The sequence below is a fragment of the Erinaceus europaeus genome, chromosome 16 (genome assembly GCF_950295315.1).
Source record: "Erinaceus europaeus chromosome 16, mEriEur2.1, whole genome shotgun sequence".
Taxonomy (NCBI): Eukaryota; Metazoa; Chordata; class Mammalia; order Eulipotyphla; family Erinaceidae; genus Erinaceus; species Erinaceus europaeus.
This window is the reverse complement of record NC_080177.1, coordinates 23,376,761-23,393,695: the sequence shown is the minus strand read 5'-3', so window position 1 is coordinate 23,393,695 and position 16,935 is coordinate 23,376,761. Positions and strand designations below refer to the sequence as shown.

Below are 16,935 nucleotides of genomic sequence, written 5' to 3'. Positions count from 1 at the left end.
TTTGTGCCATGTGTGCTTAACCCACTGTGATACCGCACAACCCCCTGGACCAAAATTCTTTACAGGGTGCAGAATGTGGGAGTTCTGGCTTCTGTAATTGCTTCTCCACTAGACATGGAGGTTGGCAGGTTGATCCATACTCCCAGCCTCTTTCTGTCTTTCCCTAGTGCGAGTTCCATGATTCTTCCACAGCTGCAGTCCCAGAGGAGTCAATACATTTTGTCTTGCTCTTTGCTCTCATCATTGTGCAGCATTTGCCTGGGTTACAACAGAGCATTCCTGACTCATATTAATACAATTTTCTTGATTCTACAGGTAATGATTATTCATTAAGATAAATTAATGCATCCAGATAAGCAAAAATAGAATCACAACACACAGTAATTTGTAGCCTTTTTTTTCTCACTTAACTGAAATCCTTTCCCGTTTGTATGTTAAAAATGCATTTCTGCTTCCTTTTAAATAATTGCAATGTATTTTATTGAAAGGTCCAACATAACTTACTGAATACTTTTCTATTGCTGGAAATCACAATCACTTAAGATGACTATATTTTTCCTTCCACTGTATTTTGCTACTAACAGATCCCATTTTTAATAATTTCCCTAGAACAAATTCCTAAAACTGACTAATACGTACACTTTTTTTTAGAGTTTTGATACAAATACACTTAAATTTACCTCTAGCAGACTTATTCTAGGAGCCAGGTGATGGTGCACTTGGTTGAGCGCACATATTACAATGCACAAGGACCCTCAGGGGACAAGCTTCACGAGTGATAAAGCAGGGCTGCAGGTGCCTCTCTGTCTCTTTCCCTCTCTATCACCCCCTTCCCTCTTGATTTCTGGCTGTCTCTAATAAATAACTAAAGACAAAAAATAAATTAAAAATATTTAAAAAGACTTATTCTAGTTTATACTCCCTATAATAAACAGCATACTTACACAAGCATACTTACTTCCCCACTACCCTCCTACCCATTGTAGGAGCCAAGTGGTGCTGCTCCCAGTCAACTGGGAGCTCAAGTGTGCATGGCACCTCACACAAGGACCTGGGTCCAGACCCCCAACTCCCCACAAGTTCCACAAGTGGTGAAGCAGAACTGCAGGTGCATCTTTCTCTCTCCATACATATATGTCCTTTCCCTCTCAATCTCTGTCTTACCAAATTAAAAAAAAGAAAAAGCAGGGGGGATGGCCTCTCATAGCTGTGAATTTATTGTGCAGGGACCAAACACCAGTGATCACCCTAGGGCAATTAAAAAGGAAAAATAAATTATTTTAAATAGTTGTCAAATATTCTCTTCAACAGATGGAGTATAATCTACCTCCTCTTGTCCCATCTGTTAACATTTGGTTTATTTATGATTTTTTTTCTTCTCATAAGAAAAACTGCTGTGAACATCTTTATGCCTAATATCTCTCGATAGTTATATGATCAAAACCAAAATTGTAGTAAGAGGGCAAAGTTATAAATATATAAATGGCAGGCCCTCTTTCCAACTGTTAAATCAAAAAAAATTTTGGTCTGTGGGAGAGTTGGGCTTCAACTGGCCCACTGCCAGGTTAAAAGAAGGTAATGGGCAGGGTAAAACAGAAAAGGCCACGTGCCAAAGGCTACAACACGGGTTATATACTGCCAGACTGTTTCCAAAAAGGTACTAATTTAATAACCATTCCAGTGACTTAAAAACAAGTTAATGTAATATTCAAACATATCAGACAAGGAAGAAAAGAGCATTACTCACCATTAACCCACATGTCATTTCCCCATGAAGGACTTTTCAGTCACAATAAAACAGCCATTTCTGCCAAACCATCCCCAAGTCAGCATGCCTGTCTGCCTAGCTCATGAACTTGGCAGAAGCCACCAGAAAGGTTCCCAGGTTACCCCAGTTCCTGCAGCTTCCCTGTTCTACACATTCTTTGCATTCTTCTTCTTAATACTTATTTATTTATTTAATATTTATTTATTTATTTATTCATTCCCTTTTGTTGCCCTTGTTGTTTTATTGTTGTTGTAGTTATTGTTGTTGCTGTTGTTGGATAGGACAGAGAGAAATGGAGAGAGGAGGGGAAGACAGAGAGGGGGAGAGAAAGATAGACACCTGCAGACCTGCTTCACCGCTTGTGAAGCGACTCCCCTGCAGGTGGGGAGCCGGGGGCTTGAACCGGGATCCTTATGCCGGTCCCTGTGCTTTCCACCACCTGCACTTAACCCGTTGCGCTACCGCCCAACTCCCTTTCTTTTCTTTTCACTTGATTAGAGAAAAAAAAAATTGAAAGGAGAGGAGGAAATAGGGAGAGAGCCACCTGCAGCACTACCTCACCAACAGCAGTTTCTCCCCTGCAGGTGGGGTCTGGGGGCTTGAGTCCTGGTCCTTGCACATGGTAATATGTGTGCTGTACCAGCCAGCCCAGATTCTTTGCATTCTTGCCTCTAGTTCAAAGCCCAAGGCCCCAGTGAGAACAGATTTCACTTTGGTGGCAATCCGAACTGGCAACCATTCCACCACCTCCCGTGGAGCTGGGGTCTCTGGGGGACTAACCCACCTCCTCCGTGTGGCAAGTGAGCACCTACTGTGTAGCAAGCACAGCGGCAGCATGCATCCCATATGAAGAAGCTCTTAGCTGCAGAGTGACTTTATCCAGGGCCCAGTTCTTCCTGCCTAGTTATGTACTGAATGTTGATGGGGTGGGTGGATGGAGCTGTAGGTTATGTAATGGTCAAGACTGAAGGAATTCAGAGATCTAGCCGGATTCCTACTTTGACTCAGTATTTAGTGACAGTGTTGCATGGACGAGGGAGGGGCAGTGCTTTTACCTGATGTTGAGCGGTGTTGTGCCTCCTTCTTGCACTTGTGGTGCTGGCTCTGCTTAGTTCTAAGTGCTGTGCAGCCCGAGGGACTTAACTGACAGCCCCTCCAGCTGACCTGCCCCTGCTAGTCCATTGAAGTTACTAAGTGAAGCACTCAACATCAGGTACTTATGAACAGGCTTAAAAAGGGCCAGTGAAACGGTTCACTTGCACAGTGTGCTGCTTTGCTGTGTGTGTGTGACCTAAGTTCGAGCCTGGCCCCACTGCATTTGAGGGAACTTTAGCATTGTGATCTCTCTCTCTCTCTCTCTCTGTCTGTCTCTGTCTCTATCTGAAAAAGTCATCCTGGATCAGTGAAGTCCCAGTGATGAAAAATGAAAACAAACAAACAACAGGAACAAAAAACAAAAGAGTTTAAAAGTCAGTTTAAAAAATAACAAAATATAAAGGGGCATGGTACCTACCACTCAGCCTGTGTCTGAGTACCAGACTCTCTGGAGTGTCTCCAAGTTGATGTGCACAGTACAAGTGAGATTAATGACCCAAGGCAAGGGCTTGGATTTTTTAAAAAATAGTCTTCTTTATATATATATATATTTCTTTCTTCCCTTTTGTTGCACCTTGTTGTTTTATTGTTGTTATTATTGTTGTTGTTATTGATGTTGTCATTGTTGGATAGGACAGAGAGAAATGGAGAGAGGAGGGGAAGACAAAGGGGGAGAGAAGGATAGACACCTGCAGACTTGTTTCACCACCTGTGAAGTGACTCTCCTGTAGGTGGGGAGCCTGGGGCTCGAATGGGGATCCTTATGCCAGTCCTTGCTGTTTGCACCACGTGAGCTTAACACGCTGCGCTACCGCCCGACTCCCAGAGTTTGGATTTTTTAGCCCCTAACTTCAACACACACCAAATTAAAAATGATTTGCTTAAATGATTATGAGAAAGTGGGGTTGGGATGGGGGATGAGAGAGAGAGAGAGAGAGAGAGAGAGAGACACCCAGAGCATCACTCTGGCTAATGTGATGCCAGCAACCAAACTTGGGACCTCGTGCCTGAGAGCCCAGCCCGTATCCACTGTGCTACCTCCTGGGCCACACACACACACTCCTTTTTTTTTTTTTTTTAATCTTTTAAGATGTGTGGTTAATATTAGGTTACAAGATTGTAAGATTGTAGTTTATATAATATATAATAATACATATAATTAATAATAATATGTATTATAGGTTATAGATTCATACCACACCCACCAAACTTCTGTGTCCTCACCCTCTCACCTCCGAGAGATAACAGATAGCAACCATAGTTCTCACAAAGTCTTAGAAACAGGTTTTATTTTATTTATCTTGCAAGTTCGTGTATTTCAGTTCTGTAGATGCCACTTATTAGTGAAGATATCTTGTAATTGTCTTTCATCTCTTTCTTACTTATTTCTCTCTCCCTCTCTCTCTCTCTCTCTCTTTGTGCTAAGCATAGTCATCTCCAGTGTCATCCATTTTGTCCCAAAGGACACAATATCATTTTTTTTATTGCAGAGTAGTAGTCCATGTAGTATATATCCCATAACTTTATCCACTCATCTGTTCGTGGGCATTTTAGGCTGTTTCCACTCTTTGGCTATTGTGAAGAATGCAGCTATGAACATAGGGATGGATATGTTCCTTCAAACTAGTGATTGCTTGCCTTTTCACACCCCATTTTTAATTATTAGGATTGTACTTTGGGTATAAATGGTACTGGGTCTTCCAGCATCACAGGAATAAGTTCACCTGTGACAGCATCCCACAATCCCACTCATCCTAGGGCTCAGCCCCCACAAACTCTTTCCCTCCCTTCACCTGGAAAGGTGGCTACTGCTACTCCTCCTCCCCCCAAAAATCTCTTATACTGATTATTTTGTGCTATAAGCATTTGAAAAAAACAACAAATGCAGGCAGAGGCTTTCTCTGAACTCCCTTTGCCTGCCTAAAAATAGGTCCTCCAGAAGGAATGTACCATCCTAATCCTAAGAGTTGCACCAACCAGGGAAGCCAGACTCATCATTGGAGCATAGAAGTTAACACACAAGTGCACATTAGTGAAGCCAGACTCATCATTGGAGCATAGAAGTTAACACACAAGTGCACATGGCGCGAAGCTCAAGGACCAGCATAAGGAACCCAGTTTGAGCCCCCGGCTCCCCACCTGCAGGGGAGTTGCTTCACAGGCGGTGAAGCAGGTCTGCAGGTGTCTATCTTTCTCTCCCCCTTTCTGTCTTCCCCTCCTCTCTCCATTTCTCTCTGTCCTATCCAACAACAACATCAGTAACAACAATAATAATAACTACAACAATAAAACAACAAAAGCAAATAAATAAATATTTAAAAAAAAAGAAGTTGACACACTTTGTACCTCTATTCTGTCCTCTAAGACCCACCCATCTTTCCCTAAGACCTTTTACTCTCCTCTCTGAAGGCTTCCTCCTCCTCTTCCTCCTCCTCCTCCGTCCTATTAAGAGGGTATTTCATCCTGAATTCTTAGCTACCTCCCATATACACAAGAGGTATATATGTCAAAAAATATTTGTTTTCTTTTCTCATCTTAGTCTGTCTTTCATTACAGGGGTCTCAGCTGAAAACAGAGGGGTCAGAGAGAAATAATCTTCCTCCTCTCCTCTTTCAGGGTCAGTAACCCTGGCTGGTTCCTCTGCTACCCCAGTGTGAGAGCTGAGCAAGAGCCTGCTTTTCATCAGTTTATTTATCCCTGAGATTCACTCTGAATATGGCTGATGATGACAGTAATTAGCTCATCCCTTTTATCTTAGGGAGTGAAGAATTGAGATTCATCTTTTATTTTCAAGTATTATTTTAAGGATTTAATTGTAGAGTCAGGGATGTAACTCAGTGGTAGAGTGCAAAGTTCATATATACAAGGCCCTGGGTTTAATCCTTGGCTTAAATAAATAAACAGGGAGTCAGGCAGTAGTGCAACGGGTTAAGCGCAGGTGGTGTAAAGTGCAAGGACTGGTGTTAAGGATCTCTGTTCTGACTCCTCGGGTCCCCACCCACAGGGTAGTCACTTCACAGGCGGCGAAGCAGGTCTGACTTTCTCTCCCCCTCTCTGTCTTTCCCTCCTCTCTCCATTTCTCTCTGTCCTATCCAGTAACAACGACATCAACAACAACAACAATAATAACTACAACAATAAAAAAAAACCAAGGGCAACAAAAGGGAATAAATAAATATTTAAAAATAAGCAAATAAATAAATAAATAAGAAGAAACTCACTGGAAAGAATAATGTTTATCAGGTTGAGGGTATGGATCTACCTGCCAACAGCCATGTCCAGCAGAGAAGCAATTACAGAAGCCAGAACCCCTACCTTCTGCACCCCAAAAACCATTTTGATCCATACTCCCAGTTGGGGAAAAGTGACAGGAGGAAGAGGATAAGAGGGCTTTGAACTCCAGCTCCATCAGGACCTGGGGGAGAGAGAGAAGGAAAAAGGGAGGGACATTTGGCTGTAGTAATAGGGTCATGAGTGGCTTGGAGGGAAAAAGAGGACTGAACCTGTGAGAAAAAGGGGGCAATTATGTACAAATGTAGACAGATATAGTTGATGGTTAACGCATGTCTGCAGTCTTGGGAGAACTGCTGTGGCTTACAATGAGGGACTGGAGATTCAGAACTCTGGTTGTGGGGATGGTGTGGAATTATACCCCAGTTGACATGTAATTTTGTAAATCAATATTAAATCAATAATAAAATTCAAAAAATAAAACCTAAAAAAAGAATAATGTTTATTTATAAAAATCCAGAACTGTGTAAAATAAAAAAGTAAAATTCTTCAATCTTCTAGCTCATTCCCACCTACTTTCTGGGAACGACCACAGGTTTGCCAGGCATTTTTCCAGACATAACTATGCATTCATATATGCACATTAATTTGTGAATTGATTATAGAAAATAAATCACATGATAAATGTGGAAATTTTTCTTTTTAACATTTGTTTAGAATTTGACTGTAGGAATGCATCAGAATGTATTTAATCATTCTGCTACTAATGAGAATTTGTTGTTTCCGTCACCTGTTTTTTCCAGCGGGGTTATTGCTGAGGGCTAGGTACCTGCACAAAAACCCATCGTTCCTAGTAGCGTTTTTTTGTTTTGTTTTGTTCTACATTTTTCTTTTTCCCTCCATTTTATTTTACAGGACAGAGAGAAATTGAGAGCTGGGAGAAGATAGGGAGGGAGAGAGAAAGCCAGACACCTGTAGACAGCAACCTTTGCCATACCAATTTGTAACCCACCAACACAGAAAATGTCGTTTTTCAACATTTTCAAATACTGAGGATTGCACTAATAATTATTCTTGAACTTACCAAATTAACAAGAAGTTATACCTTATTTCAACTTACATTCTGTTCAGTAGTCAATAATGTTGATCATTTTTTCCATTTATTATTGTGGCTAACATTGTCTATTTGTGATATCGTTAGACTTACAAAAATGTTGAAGCTTTTTGTCAGTTTTTTTTTTCTTATGACATTGAGATTCTATGTCCAAAAAAAGTAAGCAGTTTTTTCTTTATACATTTTAGTTTCTTTTTAAGATTTAACTTTTTTTAATTTAAAATATTTATTCTTTTTTTTTTTTTAAGTGAGTGAGAGAGAAAGAAACAGAGAGACCAGAATACTGCTCAGCTCTGGTTTCTGATGGTGCTAGGGACTGAACCTGGGACCTTCAGAGCCTCAGGCATGAAAGTCTTTTGCATAACCATTATGCTGTCTATCCTGCCAAAGATTTAACATTTTGAACCACCTAGAATCTACTGGGCTTGAGGACATGAATTCAGCTTTCCTTCTGCATTGTCTAAGTCACTTTCCTAATAGCATTCTCTGATTAGTGCATCTGTCCCTTCCCCTGCCAACTGAAGTGCAACTATGTCTTCTGCCAACCCTCCATCTGCACTCCAGTCTATTTCTGACCTCTCTATTTTTTCTATTGATCTGTTTGGCTATATGCCAGTAGTATCTTGCTATATAAAGTCTGCAGCCTTTAATATATATTAATGTCTGAATTGTCAATTTCCCTAGCTTTACTTTTGTTCAGATTTTCCTTGATTGTTTGCATATGTTTAAACTTTTCCAGCTGAGCCCTCCCCCAGTCTCAAGCTCCCCCCGCCCAAACTCAGTCATTATTTAATCAGGATTGCATTGAGATTGTAGATTAAGTCTGGGTGGATTTATGGCTTTATATCACCAGTTCTATTCAGGAAGAAGACTTCTCTTTCAAGTTCTGTTTTAAGTGCGGGTGGCCATCCAGGAAAATGTGAGCAAACATATGCAATGAGGAGTTTATTGCTATTATATTACAGTGCACAGTGTAGTGTTCCTGTCGCTGTTCCTTAACACTGCTTCAGCACGCTAAGCAGAACGCCCACAATGTGCTGCATTATTGCCGCATTTCCATTGATCCCAGTGTGTACATCTGTGAGATGCTGCGACCAGCTGGTTTGTCTGATTCCTCATTGAATAAAACTGTGCCTTTAACGTATCCTAGAAGTCAACAAAAGGGTCTTCTGTTTAAAATAATAATAATAATATTTTTGTCCCTGTCCTCAGATTTTTTTTTTATTTTTTTATTTTTTATTTTTTTTTTTATTTAAGAAAGGATTAATTAACAAAACCATAGGGTAGGAGGGGTACAACTCCACACAATTCCCACCGCCCAATCTCCATATCCCACCCCCTCCCCCGATAGCTTTCCCATTCTCTATCCCTCTGGGAGCATGGACCCAGGGTCATTGAGGGTTGCAGAAGGTAGAAGGTCTGGCTTCTGTAATTGCTTCCTCGCTGAACATGGGCGTTGACTGGTCGGTCCACACTCCCAGTCTGCCTCTCTCTTTCCCTAGTAGGATGGGTCTCTGGGGAAGCTGAGCTCCAGGACACATTGGTGGTGTCTTCAATCCAGGGAAGTCTGGCTGGCATCCTGATGACACCTGGAACCTGGTGACTGAAAAGAGAGTTAACATACAAAGCCAAACAAATTGTTGAGCAATCATGGACCCAAAGCTTGGAAAAGTGGAGAGGAAGTATTAGGGAGGTACTCACTGCAAACTCTAGTATACTTCTGCTTTCTTACTTTGGTGCCATACTCCAAACTCAGTCAATTTCTGCTTTGCGTTTCTACTTCTTCTTCCTTTTTTTTTTTTTTTACATGCATAACATTCCCCAGATTCCCATTTAGCAATACAACCCCCACTATTTCATTCGTCATTTTTCATGGACCTGTATTCTCCCATCCCAGAGTCTTTTACTTTGGTGTAATACTCCAATTCCATTTTAGGTTCGACTTGTGTTTTCTTTTCTAATCTTGTTTTTCAACTTCGGCCTGAGAGTGAGATCATCCCATATTCATCCTTCTGTTTCTGACTTATTTCACTCAACATGATTTTTTCAAGGTCCATCCAAGATCGGCTGAAAACGGTGAAGTCACCATTTTTTACAGCTGAGTAGTATTCCATTGTGTATATATACCACAACTTGCTCAGCCACTCATCTGTTGTTGGACACCTGGGTTGCTTCCAGGTTTTGGCTATTACAAATTGTGCTGCCAAGAACATATGTGTACACAGATCTTTTGGGATGGATATGTTGGGTTCCCTAGGATATATCCCCAGGAGAGGAATTGCAGGGTCATAGGGTAGGCCCATTTCTTCTTCTGAGAGTTCTCCAGACTGTTCTCCACAGAGGTTGGACCAATTGACATTCCCACCAGCAGTGCAGGAGGGTTCCTTTGACCCCACACCCTCTCCAGCATTGCTGCTGTTACCTGTTTTGATGTATGACATTCTCACAGGAGTGAAGTGATATCTCATTGTTGTCTTTATTTTCATTTCTCTGACAATCAGAGACTTGGAGGATTTTTTCATGTGTTTCTCGGCCTTTTGGATCTTTCTGTGGTGAATATTCTGTCCATGTCCTCTCCCCATTTCCCATTTTTGGATGGGTTTATTTGTTGTCTTGTTGTTGAGTTTGGCAAGCTCTTTATATATTTTGGTTATTAAACTCTTGTCTGACGTATGACATGTAAAGATCTTCTCCCATTGTGTGAGGGGTCTCTTGGTTTGGGTAGTGGTTTCTTTTGCTCTGAAGAAGCTTTTTAATTTGATGTAGTCCCATAGGTTTATACTTGCCTTAGTCTTCTTTGTAATTGGATTCGTTTCATTGAAGATGTCTTTGAAATTTATGCGGAAAAGAGTTCTGCCAATATTTTCTTCTAAGTATCTGATAGTTTGTGGTCTAACATCCAAGTCCTTGATCCACTTGGAATTTACTTTTGTATTTGGTGAAATACAGTTTCATTCTTCTGCATGTTTCAACCCATTGTTTCCAACACCATTTGTTGAAGAGACTCTGCTTTCCCCATTTAATAGTCTGAGCCCCTTTGTCAATGATTAAATGTCCATAGGTGTGGGGCTCCCACAATGTCTTCTATTGATAATTTGACTCTTGGCTGTGGAAAGAGTTATAGGCTGTTGCAAAGCCTGCAGTTGGGGTCGTCCTGAATTCTGATGAGTTGATTCTGACCCTGGCCCAATTTGTCTCCTTGGAACACTGCATGCATTTTATCTGATACATGACCCTTTTATTGTTTTATTATTCCAGTTACTGACAGGCTAAATTAAGCAGATCCTAAAAATAATAATTATAATAATAATAATAATCAGTAGGTCCTGAATAGGAACCACTTGAAATGCAAGGCTATCTTACAATCACCAGCATCTAAGAGGCATTAAAGCAGGACAGGATGGTGGCCCACCCTGCTTATTGGATGGGAGGGTACTTGTTGGGGTCTGAGGAGCCCTGGAGTTCTGCCACTGCAGTTGTTTCAGTCTGCCTCCTGTGTCACAGAGCAAGGGAATGCTGTTGAGAGGAGTGTCAGGATGAAGCAGGTAAGAACCTTCCCTTTGCTGCCAAGGCCATCAAGTGCCGGGCTAGCTTTGCTGGCGGAAGACAGATGACCAGGGACTCATGGCTGAGCTGGGATGCAATGCATTGCCATGCTGGCTTTATTCATCTGCATTTATACTCTCCAGGAAGGAAGTGGTAGGGTGTAAAAACAGGGTGTGACTAGGAGAGGGGGCGGAGCGAAAAGAGAGTGCGAACCAGTGGGATTAAACCAATGCCCTACAGGCAGGACGGGTCTCAGGTAAAACAGTGATTATGTAAATAGACCACAGCGTTAAGCAATGCAACAGAAGGGGTCTTAGAAGCAGAATTAGAAGCAGACCAACAATCAAGGACCCTACAGGTGCTTCTGGCAGAGAAGATGGAGGGGGACCTAGGCTTCCCCAAGGAGACCTGCTTGTTATGTGTTGTTTGGATCTGAGTAACCAAATGCTTGAACTCATCATTTTTTCCATGTCCTTTCTAGCCATGAGCAGAGAAATGTTTCCATGTCTGAGTTGGGCGAAGGGATGACAGCCTAGGGCTAGTCCCCATCAGAGCCATGGAGCCATGAGTCGATGCTCTGATCTGATGCTCTGACTGTAGGAGCAATGCAGCCTCCAAGCCTGCACTGGTAGGGCCTGCAAGTGTCTTTAAGTGTCAGAATTGAGGCCATTAAGCACATTTGGACTCAAAAGTAGTCTGAAGGTACAAAGAGATTGCTGGGGTGGTAGCATAATGGTTATACTAAAGATTCATGCTCTGAGGCTCTGAGGTCCCAGATTCAATCCCCAGCACCACCATAATGCCAGAGCTGTTCCCCTTCTATATTTCTGTCATTGAAAAACAATAAAGGTATCTATGTCTGAAGTCACAAAGAGAAGTCTTAGACTCTGCAGCCTGGCAGCCACAGTCCCAGTCATAACAGTTATGGCGGCAGCTGTGTGACCTTAGGGCTATGACTTCACTTCTCAGATGTAGGACCCTCGGGGACCTTCAAAACCCTTGGCAAAGCTCCCCTGTACCCAGACTGATGCTCCTGCCCCTGTGCCTCCCCCAGGATATTGTCTGGCAGGGCAGGAGCATTGGCAGGTCAGGTATTATCAGCTACTTCCCCCACAATCCAAAAACTAGTGGGGAAGCCCTCTAGGACCTGCCTTTTCTTTATTTTCTTCCCCCTCCCCCTTTTGTGCCTCAAGGGTTATCACTGGGGCTCGGTGCCTACACTATGAATCCACTGCTCCTAGAGGCCATTTTTCCCCTTTTATTGCCCTTGTTGTTTATCCTTGTTGTTGTTATTGCTGTCATTGTTGTTGGATAGGACAGAGAGAAATCAAGAGAGCAGGGGAAGGCAAAGAGGGGGAGAGAAAGACATCTGCAGATCTGCTTCACCTCTTGTAAAGTGACCCCCCGCAGGTGAGGAGCTAGGGGCTTGAACTGGGATCCTAACTTATACTGGTCCTTGCACTTTGCACCATGTGAACTTAACCCACTGTATACCCGGCTCCGGTATACTTTCTTTACCAGAGTACTGTTCATCTCTGATTTATATTGGTGTGGGGGATCGACCTGGGACTTTGGAACCTCAGGCATGAGTCTCTTTACAAAATCATTGTGCTATCTTCCCCCACTTATTTCATTTTACTTTACGTTACTTTTTTATTTCCACCAGGGTTATTGTTGGGGCTTGGTGCTGGCACTATGAATCCACTGCTCCCAGTGGCCATTTCCCAATACCTCCACCCCATCTTTCTCTTTTCTATTTTATTTACTAGGACAGAGAGAAAGTGGAAAGAGAAGGGAGGGAAATAGAGAAAGATAGAGACAGAGAGACACCTGCAGCCCTGCTTCACTGCAGGTGAGGAGCCCAGGGGTTGAACCCAGGTCTTTCTGTGCTCAGCCAGGTGCACCACCTCCTGGCTGCAGGGATGTGCCTTTTCATTTGGGAAAAGTGGAATTTGAACAGAGCTGGGGAAGCCTGGGCTGAGTTTCCTAGCTCTCATACTGGAAAATAGTCTTTTGAAAGGGACACAGCATCCAAGATGATTTTGTTTTATTGGACTGATTGAGAATCATGTTTTTTGCCCACTAAGCATTTGGGATTTGTAGCAAAAAAAAAAAAAAAAAGTCAGGAGTTATCCATAAAATAGAACCAGTGTCTTTTTATTTGGAATTTTATTGAAATTTAGCAAAAGGCAAACCCAGTAGGTAGCTGTTTTACTGGCAGTGAAGAGAAAATTGGGCAGCAGTCATTAAGAGGAGCTGGGGCTGTTTAAGTCTAAATTTTAGGGGTACGTGTATATTGTAAAAGAATGTTTACAAGGCACAGGAATTGAGGTTGAACTGCTTTTGATAAAAGTGACATAGGAAATATTTCCCTTTCTTATTTTAATCTTCACCCCTTTGCTATATGTTTCCTAAATTTAGCAGTCTAGAAGAACTGAGCAGATCTAGCTGGGGGGAATAAAAAATATAAATAAATAAAGACTGAAGCTTTATTTGAAAGCAAATTTCAAAGTCTAATAGAAGCGATAGGCTGAACATATGACTCCAAGCTGAGAAATTGTTCTCCCCGTTTGAAAGAGCAGAGACTTTACTTGAGTGAAAACAATTGCAGATGTGGCCAACCTTACTGGAGACAGAAGTGCTGTACTTGGCACTTCCCAAATAGACAAGGGCTGGGGAGGAGGCACAGACTGACTGTGTACCAGGAAGTGTCTGCAGGAAAATGAAGGCTGAGGGAGGCCACTGGGCTGTGGCTCACAGGCTCCCCAAACTTGTTCCTCACCATGGCAACACCAGGCCCCTTAAACCCTGGGCCTAAGACCAGAGGCCAGCCTGGCACTTGGGATGGATGGCTGCCACCTACTTTGTGTCACTGGCTACGGGGACTCCCTTGTTGGTTTCTGTTTTAGATCCCATTTATAGCTTTTAAAGACTTTTTCTGCATGGTCTTCTTGACATCTCAGAACTTTTGGTTATTAGAAGACAGCCAACTCAAACTGTTTCAGGCAAAAATAAATAAATAAATAAATAAAGCACTTTCCTTGCCTCTCAGGGAGGTGTGCCTGAGTAGCAGGGTCGCAAAGATCTCTCACCTGTATTCTCATAGTGGGACATCTTGGATTCTTCCAGCAGCGAGCAGGGCTCAAGGGAAGGCTGAGAGGACATAGGCTGTGGTGGGGACTTGTGAATTGGGGTTAGTTATCAGAGGCCAGAGAGCTCTGGGTGATGATGGGGGAGAGACCAGGGAGAGGCTAAATAGGAGAGGAGAGCCCCTTAGGGCCGACATCGTCCGCTTCCTCAGTAACATGGCTGGGGTTCCAGCTTCAGACCCTGGGGACTATAGAGGTCAGCATGAAAGCAGACACGGGACCTTCAGGAGGGAGCAGGCCTGGCGTTTCCATGACACCCATCTTCACTAGCCCTCCTAGAGGAAATACCCTACCTGGGAGGAGGGTTAGACCAGAAGAGGGGATGAGTCTGTGGGAGCAAGCTCTGGACTTGGCTGGCACCTTTTCTTTTCTTTTTTTTTTTTTTGTGCCTCCAGGGTTATCGCTGGGAATCAGTGCCTACACTACGAACCCACTGCTCCTGGAGGCTATTTTTTCCCATTTTGTTGCCCTTGTGTTGCCCTTGTTGTTGTTATTATTATTGTTGCCATTGCTGCTGCTGTTGTTGGATAGGACAGAGATAAATTGAGAGAGAAGGGTTAGACAGAGTGGGGAAGAGAAAGACAGACACCTGCAGACCTGCTTCACTGCTTGTGAAGCGACCCCCTGCAGGTGGGAAGCAGAGGTCTCGAACCGGGATCCTTACACTGGTTCCTGCGTTTCTCGCCATGTGCTTTTAAACCACTACGCTACCACCACCCCCTGTCTGGCACCTTTGAAGATGTCTAATTCAGTTTCCACATTCTGAGAGAAATTTCTGAAAAGAGCCTTGGCCTGAGCAGACAGCATTCTCTGTGGTGCTAAGGAAGTTTTGCATGAGGGTATAAGAAGTCGGCAGGCAGCAGTGGGGGGGCAGGGGAATGATTCCAGAAGCATTCCTCCCACTTCTGGAAACATGGAGACAGGGGTAGTGCTCCTCAGAGCTTGGCTGAATGGCTATGTGTTTGAATAAAGTGAATGAACTAGAGCACTTGTGAACGGATGGATGAATATTCAGGTGATGTGGATAAGGGCTCTGAGGTTTCCTGAGCCCACAGAGTAACCATAAGTCCTAAATAAATAAACACGATTATTTCCCTCAGCTGACTTGTAGGATAATTAAACGACATACATACTCTCCCATTGGGAGCTTCAAAGAAAAAATAAAAAACATCACCCTCTACAGCTGTTAACTGTAGTTCCTCTGCCTTCAGTTGGAGACTCCCTCTCATGCTCCTGGCCAGAGGCTGGGGAAGGGCAGAGTTAGCACCCACTCTCTCCTGAAGGGAAGAACACAAAGGATCTCCCATACATACTCTCAGAACCGAACCGGGCATCTTAGATTTCTTTTCTTTTCTTTTCTTTTCTTTTCTTTTCTTTTCTTTTCTTTTCTTTTCTTTTCTTTTCTTTTCCTCCAGGGTTATTGCTGGGACTTGGTGCCAGCACTATGAATCCACTGCTCCTGGCAGCCATTTTTTTCCATTTTATTGGATAGGACAGAGAAAAATTGAGAGAGGGAGGGAGAGGGAGAGGGAAAGATAGACACCTGCAGACCTGCTTCACCACTTGTGACATGACACCCCCCACACACACAAGTGGGGAGCCGGGGGCTCAAACCAGGATCCTCGTGTGGGTCCTTGTTCTTAGTACAATGTGTACTTAACCCAGTGCCAGGCTCTCATCTTGGCTTTCTAGCAATCCAGGGTTCAAGACAGAAGTCCTTTCCCTCCTTTTTCTCAACCCTTCTGTCTTTCCTGAACTGGATTTTGGGTCGAGGTAGGTTTGCACATCTGTCTTGTCCCTGGCCTGATACCAGCTCTGAATAGCACTGTGAATAGCACTGTGAATAGCATCTTGAACATGTGTATCGTAGGGCTGGGCCTAGAGCTCGGGGATGGGCTCTTAGGTCAGGAGGCAATCTAGGAGGTGGGAGCTGTATAGAATGGCAGCATATAAATGCTATTGGCCAGGGAGAGGGGCACAGCGAGTGGCATGCCCAATGCATACCTGAGGTCCTGAGTTTAGTCCTCAGCATCACATATGCCAGAGAGATGCTCTGTTTCTCTTTCTTAATGATTAAATAAATCCTAGGATTATAAAACAGAGATGTGTTCCCTGGGACCTTCAACACTGAGAGAGACTCAGGAAGGTCTGAGAGAGGCTTTCAGGGGACCGGCCCATGGTGGTTCTGGGCTTTTAGTGAATTCCCAGTATCAGCCCTCATGTCAGCCCCCTTCTGCTGGTCCATTTGGTTTCTGGGACCAACCCTGTTGGGACCAGGCCTGTGACGGAGTCCCCAGGCAAAGTATCTCAGCTACCTTTCCACTGTCTCTGGGCACATAGCACCAGCCTGGCAGGTGCAAGTGCGAGAGCTGGGTGTACACTCACAGTTAATGAGGTTTCAAGGAGCTCTGGGGAACATCCAACCAGCAGTTTGGTTCAAATAATGAGCTGTCAGCCTCCATCTATCCATCCATTTATCTTTGATGTGTCCTTCCCCGGTGTCTTTCATCTGGGGACTTTCATCAAGGGAGCACCACGGAGGATGTGGCTTAGAGGAGGGAGGCCAAGCAGTGGCACTTGTCATCCATCACTCCCCAGCACTTAGCACTAGGGGGTCACTAGGTCTGACACAGGGCCTTTTCAGCAGCTAGCATGAGTCCCAGAGAAAATGTATCATTGTCTGAGGGTTCAGTTCCAGCAGCTCTGATACTCACCTGTGATGGCCTATGTGTTCCGTATGAGCGGGTCTCTGCAGTGGTTTGTTCACACCGGGGGTGGGTGGGGCTGGGGGCTTTTATTGTTCAGGCACCTTCTTACCTGGCCCAGTTTCAGACCCGAGATGACCCTTCAAGGGACTGCCATTATGCTGGTTTTTGGCTGTCGGCCTGGTTTGTGCCACTCTTAGCGCTTTTTGACTTGCCCTCGAGCATGCATAGATCAAGATATATGGCTCCTGGGCTGTGGAGACAGCTTAATGGTTATGCTAAAGATTTTCATGCCTGAGACTCTGAAGTCCCAGGTTCAATCCCCAG

General features: G+C 43.6%; 1 protein-coding gene across 3 annotated transcripts in view; it reads left to right on the top strand.

The window, feature by feature from the left end:
* Positions 1-16,935, top strand: part of GALNT16 (polypeptide N-acetylgalactosaminyltransferase 16) — a 132,229-nt gene that overhangs the window by 71,637 nt on the left and 43,657 nt on the right. The gene's annotated exons all lie outside the window — the stretch shown is intronic.